Genomic DNA, 12068 nt, shown 5'->3' on the forward strand with positions numbered 1-12068 from the left:
CAGCCGTTATTATCACATGGGAGAATTCTCTGGGTAAATAATGTGGGTGAAGTTCGACAGCCAACCGTTCAATATCTGGACTACAAATGTGCTCCTTAACAGTCACATGACCTGGGTTACACCACACGTTGTTGGTGTAAACAGCCAGCCCCCCTCCTTTCCTCTTACCTCCTTTGCTCCGTATCGCGCTGAAGCCGTCCAGTATAATATTAGTCAGGCACATCACAGTGTAACCAAGTAAAACACATCAGACTGCACTCGCGGAAGAGGTTTTCAGTCCTTAACAAAGCTGTCAACTCGTCTATCTTATTGACCAGAGATCTTACGTTGCCCATGATGAGCGACGGGACATACGGCTTGTAATTTCTCATTCTTTCCTTATGCACCGCGCGTTTTTCTTCCTCTTTTGCTCCTCTGCGCCGCTTCCTTCCACCTCTGCATCCTCTTGTTGTCCTCCTCCGTATCTCATCCGGAATGTTTAGAGTCCTATACAGAATCGGGTCTCTGATGCCGGCCAGCTTCAGTGCGATCAGCTGTTCCCTGGTGTAAACAAAGGAGCCGGCTCCTTGCTGTTGCGCGCTGATCACCCGGAGCACCGAAAACGTAATTAATATTGCATAACTCAGAACAAGAACACTTTCAAAACGCATGGTTTGAAAGGGCGACCTGACTTGTTAAATACAAAATAAAGTTATAGGTAAATAATAGAAGGAAAGCATAATAAAAAGTAAAAACACACGAAAATTCTGAGAGCAACCGAACCAAGCTGCTGCACACTCACGCATGCGCAAACACATCTGTATTTTACAATATATTGCCATATGATTTTTTTTGTAAGACCTGTACATGTACACTTCACTTTCTGAATTTGATTTTGTATTGTTTTTGCAGTTAACCAGTGTGGTTTAACATATTAAGTTACATTTTTAGCTTTTCTTTTTAAAAATATACACAGAGTGAGTTAATGTTACTGCATGATTAGTTTTTGCAAACCAGTAGTTTTATTATAGAATGTTCAGTGTTTAACAGTAGTTACCAGAACATGTAACTTTAGAGACATCAGTTGATTATATTCTATAAATAAAGACCAATATGTTGGTTTGTGGAAAGGTTATCTTGGTAATTATTTACACTTACCTTCAACTGGGTTGACCAGCTGACAAGCAAGCTCAAGCCTACCCCTCAACCTTCATAAACTTGGGAATGGAGTAGCTGGTGTTTGGGTAAATCTCAAATGTTTTAATATATTTTTTTTGTTCCATTACGATTTTATACCAAACACAAGAGATAAAGAGAACAGGAAAAGGGGAAATGTCCATGCTTTTAAATCAATCCTTTCTGAAAGACTTTAGCCAGCCCACCTAACACCCTTTAACCGCATGGGTAAAGTCATAGAGAAACCGAAGCTCTTAACATTTATCATGATGTAATGTCCTGTGCTATTGCCGCCTAATGACTAGCTGACTAAATAACTGCACAAATAAGCAAGAAGGCCATAAAGATACACCTCTTATCTCTATAATTGGGGCTATCTTTTCTGCATACCAAAAAGAGCTAAAGAAATGATCTAATACGTGATTACACACACAAGTACATCTTGGAAACAACTAGCAAACTTATATCAGTGTATGCATGAAAATGGAAATAACCCAACAAAGGGTTTTTTAAAAACAGCAAGATCACAGAAGGTTTTGAGCAACAATTTCACACAAAAAACAAGAGAGAGATTAAATAGGAAAGTAGAGGGTTCATACTTTAAATGACACAATTTGACAATATAACTCCCGGTTTATCGGCACAGAGATCACACTGTTTTGACAATGTCAGTAAAAGGGCGATACACTTTAATAACATGGACACATACCACAGAAAGAGGAAATGATCAAACACAAGGCCGCCTGAGGCAGAGATGTAGAAATCACACTGCTATTTTGCTTTTTTTTTTAAATTAAATTTCCACAAAGGTCTCTCAGTAGTGGACTGGAGTTTGTGTGGACATCAGTGAATCTTTAGTTCAGTACAGAATGAATATCTTTATAAATATCATCACCTTATACCTGATCTCAGGGCTGTTATTCTACTTTAAATATCTAACTACAGAGTAGAGTAGGAGGAACCTTAAGTTATTTTAATTCTGAACTATAGCAGTGAGAGAATGTGGAGGTGTTTATCATTAGAGAAATGACTGAAATCCTTTCATTTTAATTGACAGGTCCAGTGCACTGCTCTGATGTGATTGGTTATCCTGGAGGTCGTCTCATAATTTACTACAAACATTCAGTTAATTTCAGATCTCCTGTGTATTTTTGCAAAATGAAAACACAAACAGAGTGTAAAGATTTAATAGTCGCTCGGGGAGAACAGTTACACACAGGGGTTCATCAGGACAGAGTTACTCTGTTTACCTCTGAGGGATTCATTACATTAATATTCAGAAACCTGAGGTTACAGGATAGAGGAGTGTATCAGGGTGGAGAGACTGGAGTGTGGAGTCAGAACATTAACCTGAAAGTAAACAGAGGTGAGACATGTTTTCAATCTCTGATATTTTTTACCTTAGCTGTTAAAAACTAGAAAATCTAGAAACTAGATAACTAAAAAATTATTTATTTTTGATTAAAATGTACAGATTTTTTTCTTGTAGTGTATAAACGCAGTGATATTTGTCCCCTGTTTCTGAACACAAATCTAATCATAACTCTACACTAACTCACTGTGTCTGATTGACAGATCCATGTTGTAGTTAGAGAAAAACAGTAAGAGGTTATTTGGGATGGACTGTGAGGATCAACTGCTCCTATCCAGTAGAGTTTGTAAAAAGCATTAAGTTCCTTTACAAACTGAATCGTCCCCGTGAAACTGAAATGATCAGCACCAGGGGATCAGAACAGCATCAGAACGGCAGATTCCCCTTTTCTGATGACACGAGGAATAAAGAGTTCAGTGTGAACATCAGTGATGTGGGAGAAGATGATGGAGGAGTTTATTCCTGTGCAGTCAGTAATGAAGAGACTGAAGTCATTTATCACTCGCTCTTCACTGGAATTCAGCTCCAAGTTACTGGTGAGTCATTAAGAATATGTTTAACACAACTCCCATAGCGTTTTCACGCAGCACCGAGTGTAGCCTTTGAAAGGGAACTACTGATGCCCTGGATATTTCACACACCACTATTTCTAGGGTTCAAAGAGAAAATTGATTTAAACATCAGCCAGTCGGAATCTGCTGCTATTAGGACGCTTGTGAGTCTGATTGTGGTTTAGGGCCTTCACAGGAGATTTCGCTGTGGAGCACACACACACACACACACACACACACACACACACACACACACACACACACATCCTACCCAGGTTACAGGTCCACGAGAGCCACAAATCTTGCTTGTTTGTAAGTGACCAAATACTTATTTTACCCAGGAATTTATCAATTAATTAATTATATATTAGATATATTATTTTTCTTATTTTGTCTCTCATAGTTGAGGTTTACCTAAGATGAAAATTACAGGGCTCTTATCATTTTAAATGGGTGAACTTGCACAATTGGTCGCTGACTAAACACTTTTTTTGCCCCATTGTGTGTGTACAGTATATATGACAAAAGTAACAAAGAGCAGCACAGTTCTTTGTTACGTTTGTCATTTATCCAATATCAACGGTGTTTCCGATGTTTTACTTCAAAATTTTTATTTTTAATGTTTTTATATATATATATCTGTTTATGGTCCATTCATATTGTGGCGTGGGTGGGGTTTGACAGACGACCATCATGCTTTGCGGGAGGGGTTATGATGTGTTCACCGTGTTGGGGAAAGGTGTTTGGGGTAGTGGCTTCGGCCAGGTTGTGTGTGTGTGTGGGTAGATGTCTGTTTAGTGACTGTGGAATGTGCTGTTGCTCAATAAAGTACTCCCAGCCATTTGCATTGGGCAGCCAGGAAGCTCACTTGTCTCTCCAGCATTCTTCTTAGCGGAAAAACGCTACAATATATTGAAATATATTAATAAATATAAGCACTAGTTTCTTATATACGGAAAGTGATTATTTAATATATTGAGAATATTGTAAATATACTGTATTTTACAATATATTGCCATACATTTTTTTGTAAGATCTGTAAAGGTACACTTTTTGAATTTGATTTTGTACTGTTTTTGCAGTTAACCAGTTTTGTTTAACATTATAAGTTACTTTTTAGCTTTTCTTTTTTTTTACAAAAAAGTAAGTTAATGTTACTGCATGATCAGTTTTTTGCAAACCATTAGTTCCCTTTCAAAGGCTACACTCGATGCTGTGTGAAAACGCTATGGGAACACCTTTTCGTGTTGCCGGTTGTGAAGCATGTGTGTATCAAACACGCCAAATTTTGGCTTATATAACCTCGGTCAGGTGACGTCGTCTGATGAGACGCACCTGCAGGTTATAAATAGGAGTAAACCGGAAACATTCCTCAGATCTTTTTATCTTCATGACCGCATTGTGAGCATGTGTCACAAACAAAAGCAAATAAAAATTTAAAAAAGCAAAGAAAAGTGTTAACTCACCGATATAATGGCGAAATTTAAAACTAGATGTGTCCCTCCGTGTAAGAATTTTTTCGCGGAGGGCGATCTCCACACTTTTTGCTTTGAGTGTTTGGGGAAAAGTCACGCTCTTCAAGGGCTTGAGGGAGGCTGTGAATACTGTGATCTTCTTCCCATGAAGGTGCTTCGCGCGCCTTGCGTTCTTTAGAGAGCCACGAGCCGCGCTGCATTCCTGGGGATCACAAGCCGATCTGGCCGAGGCGCGAGAGACGGAGTCACCCCTCCTTTCTCTCGCCCTCTCTTCCGATTGCGAAGTCTCTCCTTCCACTTCACAAGCGCACTCCGTGGTTACATGGTGATGCCTCAGATAGAAGAGACGCTCGCGGGCTATCTCTCTCCTGGGACATCATCCTCATTAAAGAAGCCAACCCTTCCCTCCAAGCCATGTAGAACTTCTTCTACCCTGGTAGGGAAGGCATTTCAAGCAGCAGGTCAAGCCGGCGCTTCTTTGCACACCATGGCGGTCTTCCAGGCCTATCAGGCCGACCTGCTAAAGGATTTAAGCACGAGCAGCACTGTGAATGAGTTAGCCTTCACAGAATTACGCCGGGTGACTGACTTGTCCCTTCGTGCGATAAAAAAGAAAGCCCGTGCTATCGGCTGTTCCATGGCCGCCCTGGTGTCCGCAGAAAGGCACCTATGGTTGAATTTGACGGGCATCAAGGATAAGGATCGAACATTCCTCCTTGATGCCCCCGTTTCACCTTCCGGCATGTCCGGCGAAGCTGTAAATTCCGTCGCCACCAGGTTTCGGGAAGCTAGGCTTTATGAACAGGCTTTTGGGCAATTTCTCCCACGCCGTGCTCAAGAATCGAGGCTGCCGGCCACCCAGTCTCGATCAGATCTGATTCTCGCCAGACGGGAGGCGCAGGAAGAAAGCGTCAGCAGCCAGGCACCCCCTCGTAAAGACAGGGGTACGAATCGCCGCCCCTCACAGCCCGCCTCAAAGAGGTCAGATCGCCGCACCGTCTTCTTTTCAAAGAAGTCGTCCTGAAGCTTATGCGCCCAGGACTGTGGGGGAGGACTCCCCTGGGGAGGGGCGCGTAACACCCTTTCACATAGGAAGACGCCCTCCCTGGCACCTCCAGGGGGTTGGTGCTCAGTTTCCGCCGCCTTTGGTGTTTCGGACAACACCGGCCTCCAACAGTACGTTAGTCGTTCGGTCTTATCCTGCTGTAATCCAGGATGCCGAACCACTAACACCCCCCCGTGTAGCCGAAGTGCTAAAACTAGTGCCCCTTTCGGAGAAGCTGGCAGCGTGGAAGCTACTGCCAAGCATATCTCCCTGGGTGTTAAAGACTGTAGAAAAAGGCTACAGGATTCAGTTTTCACACTGCCCTCCGCGTTTCAACAGCGTAATTACCACCTCCATGATACCGGAAAGGGCGCATCTGTTGACTCTAGAACTGCAGGCATTGCTGGAAAAAGGGGCCATAGAACAGGTTCTCCTTCCAGACATAGAGTCAGGCTATTACAGTCTGTTTTTCCTGACTCCCAAGAAAGACGGGGGGCTGCGTCCAATTCTAGATCTTCGTGGACTGAACCGCTATCTCAAAAAGTACAGATTCAAGACGTTGACTGTCAAAAGCATTGTTTCACAAATTCAACCAAGGGATTGGTTTGTGACAATAGATCTGAAGGATGCATACTTTCACATAGAAATTTTGCCACAACACAGGAAGTTCCTGAGGTTCGCTTTCGGGGGAAAAGCCTAGCAATATGGGGTCCTTCCATTTGGTCTAGCTCTATCACCCCGCACATACACAAAGTGCATGGATGCAGTCCTGGCTCCCTTGCGACTCCAGGGCATCCGTATTTTAAATTACATAGACGATTGGCTCATTCTGGCCCAGTCTCAGGAGCTAGCGCTTCGACATCGGGATGTCGTCCTAGCTCATCTTCATTCATTGAGATTGAGACTTAATGCCGCGAAAAGCATTCTCTTTCCAGCTCAGAGGACAACATACTTGGGTGTTATTTGGGATTCAATCGTTATGCGGGCACAGATATCTCCCCCTCGTATCGAATCCATTCTCAATGCCCTGAAAGAAATCAGGCTAGACCGGAGAGTGACTGTACATCACTTTCAAAAATGTTTAGGCCTCATGGCAGCTGCATCCACGGTGATACCTTTGGGCCTTCTGCACATGAGAGCTTTTCAGTTGTGGCCAATCCCCGAAGGCAAATAAAGGTTACGCGCAGAGGACTTCGTACCCTTTCTACGTGGTTCAGACCCCGGTTCCTGACTTTGGGTCCCACTCTAGTCCCGTCTTGTCGTCGCAAGATGCCAACGACAGACGCTTCCCTCACCGGCTGGGGTGCAGTCTTGGATGGTCGTCCAGCCCAAGGGAGCTGGAGAGGCCATCTTCTCGCATGGCACATCAATTGCCTCGAAATGATGGCTCTATTTTTGGCCCTACGGCATTTCCTCCAGCAGTTGAGAGGCTACCATGTTCTAGTGCGGGTGGACAACACATCGGTAGTCTCCTACATAAATCGCCAGGGCGGACTGCGCTCGCGCCGCTTGAACAAGCTAGCGCACCAGGTTCTGCTTTGGTCCTGTCCCTCAGGGCGCTTTACATTCCAGGGCACATGAATGTGGGAGCAGACTTATTGTCCAGACAAGCTGTGACACAGGGGGAAAAATCTGGGAAAAATTCTTTACAGCAGAGGTGGACCTCTTTGCCTTCCAAGAGACAGCACAATGTCCCCTCTACTACTTTCTGACTCATCCAGCTCCCCTGGGTCTGGACGCCATGGCCCATACGTGGCCCAAATTACGCCTTTACGCGTTTCCTCCGATAGCTCTGCTCCCGGGAGTCCTGGCGAGGGTCCGTCAACAGCGTTTGCGCCTCTTATTGATAGCGCCCTGTTGGCCGACCAGAGTGTGGTTCTCGGACCTAATATTACCCCTCGACGACTCACCATGGGTGATTCCAGTGAGGAGGGATCTTCTGTCTCAGGTGCAGGGGACAATATTTCATTCCCGGCCCGAGCTTTGGAACCTCCACGTTTGGCCCCTGAAGGGACCAACTAATTCAAGCTGGCCTTTCAGCCAGCGTTATTGACACTATTTTAAATGCTAGGGCTCCCTCCACTAGGAAAGCCTACGCCCTCGAATGGAATGTATTTGGAAGTTGGTGCATGACGAAGCAGGTGGACCCAGTTCACTGCCGAATTGCTTCAGTACTGGAGTTCCTGCAGGAAAAGTTGTCCTCGGGCTTGTGCCCTAGTACTCTCAGGACGTACGTAGCCACTATTTCAGCCTGCCACGTTCCTACTGATGGGGTAACAGTGGAAAAGCACTCTTTAGTTGCCCGTTTCATTCGTGGAGCTAAACGGCTGAGGCCACCCACTAGAGCCACTGTCCCGTCATGGGATTTATCTGTTGTGCTCGAAGGTCTAATTGACACCCCTTTCGAACCTCTAGAGTCAGCGCCTGTCAGGTTTCTGACCCTTAAGATGGTTTTTCTGATGGCCATTACCTCTCTGAAGAGAGTTGGAGATCTGCACGCCTTGTCAGTCTCCCCATCCTGCCTAGACTTTGCCCCTGGGCTAGTCAGGGCTGTTCTGCATCCTCACCAGAACTATCTTCCGAAAGTTCCATTCTCAACCATGCACCCTGTTGTTCTTGAGGCCTTCTGTCCTCCGCCTTTTACAGCTCCGGAGCAGAAGAGACTTCACTTACTGTGTCCAGTACGTGCTCTTTAGATTTACATCCACCGCACCAGCCAGTGGCGTAAAACAGAGCAGCTCTTTATATGCTATGGGGGCCGCAACCGGGGGGCGGCCGCCACTACACAGACTCTGTCACACTGGGTGAGGGATGCTATTGCCCTCTCCTATGAGGCGCGTGGGCTCACTTCGCCTCTAGGAATTAGGGCTCATTCGACCAGGGGGATTGCCTCATCTATCGCTCTGGCGAGAGGTGTTCCCCTGCAGCAAGTGTGCGACGCGGCAGGTTGGTCCTCTCCGCACACATTTGTTAGATTTTATAGCCTGGATGTGCCTGCTACTCCAGGGTCACGGGTCCTCAAGTCAGCTTCCCAGAGATAGTTCTGAGACCTCCTTGGTCTTTGTGCGCACACGCTACTCAACCCGGGGGTCCAGACACTTGCAGTGCGGCGGCGTTGGTATTCTCGTTCCCATAGCGTTTTCACACAGCATCGAGTGTAGCCTTTGAAAGGGAACGTCTCGGGTTACTTTGCTGTAACCCTGTTCCCTGAAAAGGCGGGAACGAGATGCTGCGCTCCAATGCCGCACTGCTTACGCGACCGGAGGTCCCTTCAGACAAAAATCAATCTGAGGAATGTTTCCGGTTTACTCCTATTTATAACCTGCAGGTGCGTCTCATCAGACGACGTCACCTGACCGAGGTTATATAAGCCAAAATTTGGCGTGTTTGATACACACATGCTTCACAACCGGCAACACGAAAAGATGTTCCCATAGCGTTTTCACGCAGCATCTCGTTCCCGCCTTTTCAGGGAACAGGGTTACAGCAAAGTAACCCGAGACGTTTTATTATAGAGTGGTAAGTGTTTAACAGTAGTTACCAGAACATGTAACTTAAGACATCAGTTAATTATATTCTATGAATAAAGACCAATATGTTGGTTTGTGGAAAGGTTATCTAGGTAATATTTACACTTTACCTAAACTGGGTTCTTTTTAGAAGCATTGGAGGAGAACAAGAATCTGAACAAAGAAACTGCAGGAGAATGTTCCATCAGCATCAAATCATCAGTCAGGTAAACACTAGCTGACAAGCAAGCTCAAGCCTACCTCTCAACCTTCATAAACTTGTATAATGTTTTAATTTTTGTTTTTGTGCCATTATGATTTTATACCAAACACAAGAGATAAAGAGAACAGGAAAAGGGAAAATGTCCATGCTTTTAAATCAATCCTTTCTGAAAGACTTTAGCCAGCCCACCTAACACCATTTGAATGCATGGGTAAAGTCATAGAGAAACTGAAGCTCTTAACATTTATCATGATGTAATGTCCTGTGCTATTGCCGCCTAATGACTAGCTGACTGAATAACTGCACAAATAAGCAAGCAGGCCATAAAGATAGCCCCAATTATAGAGATAAGAGGTGTATCTTTTCTGCATACCAAAAAGACCTAAAGAGATGATCTAATGCGTGATTAGAGAGATTGAGTAGAAAAGTAGAGGGTTTATACTTTTAAATGACACAATTTGACAATATAACTCCCGGTTTATCAGCAGAGAGATCATAGTGTTTCTACAATGTCGGTAAAGGGGACGATACACTTTAGTAACATGGACACATACCACAGAAAGAGGAAATGATCAAACACAAGGCCGCCTGAGGCAGAGATGTAGAAATTACACTGTTATTTTGCTTTTTTTTTTTTTTATTTCCACAAAGGTCTCTCAGTAGTGGACTGAAGTTTGTGTGAACAAATCTTTGTTTGAATCTTTAGTTTTGAATCTTTAGTTTAGTACAGAATGAAGATGCTCTTTATAAATATCGTCACCTTCTACCTGATCTCAGGTCCGTTATTCTACTTTAAATATCTAACTACAGAGTAGAGTAGGAGGAACCTTAAGTTATTTTAATGCTAAACTGTAACAGTGAGAGAATGTGGAGGTGTTTATCATTAGAGAAATGACTGAAATCCTTATATTTTGATTGACAGGTCCACTGCTCTGATGTAATTGGTTATCCTGGAGGTCGTCTCATAATTTACTACAAACATTCAGTTAATTTCAGATCTCCTGTGTATTTTTGCAAAATGAAAACACAAACAGAGTGTAAAGATTTAATAGTAGCTCTAGGAGAACAGTTACACACAGGGGTTCATCAGGACAGATTTGTTCTGTTTACCTCTGAGGGATTCATTACATTAATATTCAGAAACCTGAGGTTACAGGATACAGGAGTGTATCAGGGTGGAGAGACTGGAGTGTGGAGTCAGAACATTAACCTGAAAGTGAACAGAGGTGAGACATGTTTACAATCTCTGATATTTGTTACTTTAGCTGTTAAAAACTAGAAAATCTAGAAACTAGATAACTAGAAAATAATTTCTTTTTGATTAAAATGTACAGATTTTTTTCTTGTAGTGTATAAACGCAGTGATATTTGTCCCCTGTTTCTAAACACAAATCTAATCATAACTCTACACTAACTCACTGTGTCTGATTGACAGATCCATGTTGTAGTTAGAGAAAAACAGTAAGAGGTTATTCGGGATGGACTGTGAGGATCAGCTGCTCCTATCCAGTAGAGTTTGTAAAAAGCATGAAGTTCTTCTACAAACTGAATCATCTCTCTGAAACTGAAATGATCAGCACGAGGGGATCAGAACAGCATCAGAACGGCAGATTCCCCTTTTCTGATGACACGAGAAATAAAGAGTTCAGTGTGAACATCAGTGATGTGGGAGAAGATGATGGAGGAGTTTATTCCTGTGCAGTCAGTAATGAAGAGACTGAAGTCATTTATCACTCGCTCTTCACTGGAATTCAGCTCCAAGTTACTGGTGAGTCATTAAGAATATGTTTAACACAACTGACAGTTCCACTATGATCCTGACTTGTTTTCCTTTTCTTTTTTTTTATTAATAAATGAACACATAATGCACATACACAGAAGTAACAGAAAATAGAACACAGAATCCAGGAGGCATATTAGAGACACCTGAGACAGGTAAGAGTCTACAATACACCCATTAACAGTATATTAGATCAGACATTAGACAACTCAATGAGGATTTTATCTCTACAGAAATATAATTTTCTATAGCTCATATGTTTAATAGAGTAAACATCTGTAAATGTATAACACTGCAGAAAACCTACAGTCTCTGGTCAATTTATTAGGTTTACCTATTCAACTGTTTGTTATCGCAAGTATCTACAGTAATCAGCTAATCACATGGCAGCAGCTTAATGCATTTGGGCATGTAAACATGGTCAAGATGATTTGATGAAGTTTAAACTGAACATGAAAGAGAAAGAACGGTGATTGAAGGCATTGTTGTTGGTGCCAGACAGTCTCATTAAGTATTTCTGAAACTGCTGATCTCCTGGAAATTTTACACACCACTATTTCTAGGGTTCAAAGAGAAAATAGATTTAAACATCAGCCACACAGGTTGGAATCTGCTGCTATTAGGACGCTTGTGAGTCTGATTGTGGTTTAGGGCCTTTACAGGAGATTTCGCTGTGGAGCACGAGCACACACACACACACACACACACACACACACACACACATCTTAGCCACACACACATATTCCACACACACACACACATCCTATATATATAACGAGTGAAGGGCAGAGGAGTCTCTTAAAAAAAGTTACAGGTCCATGAGAGCCACAAATCTTGCTTGTTTGTAAGTGACCAAATACTTATTTTACCCAGGAATTTATCAATTAATTCATTAAAAATCCTTTTTTTTTTTTTCATTTTGTCTCTCATAGTTGAGGTTTACCTACAGTATGATGAA

This window comes from Clarias gariepinus, chromosome 18, assembly GCF_024256425.1.
Source record: "Clarias gariepinus isolate MV-2021 ecotype Netherlands chromosome 18, CGAR_prim_01v2, whole genome shotgun sequence".
NCBI lineage: Eukaryota > Metazoa > Chordata > Actinopteri > Siluriformes > Clariidae > Clarias > Clarias gariepinus.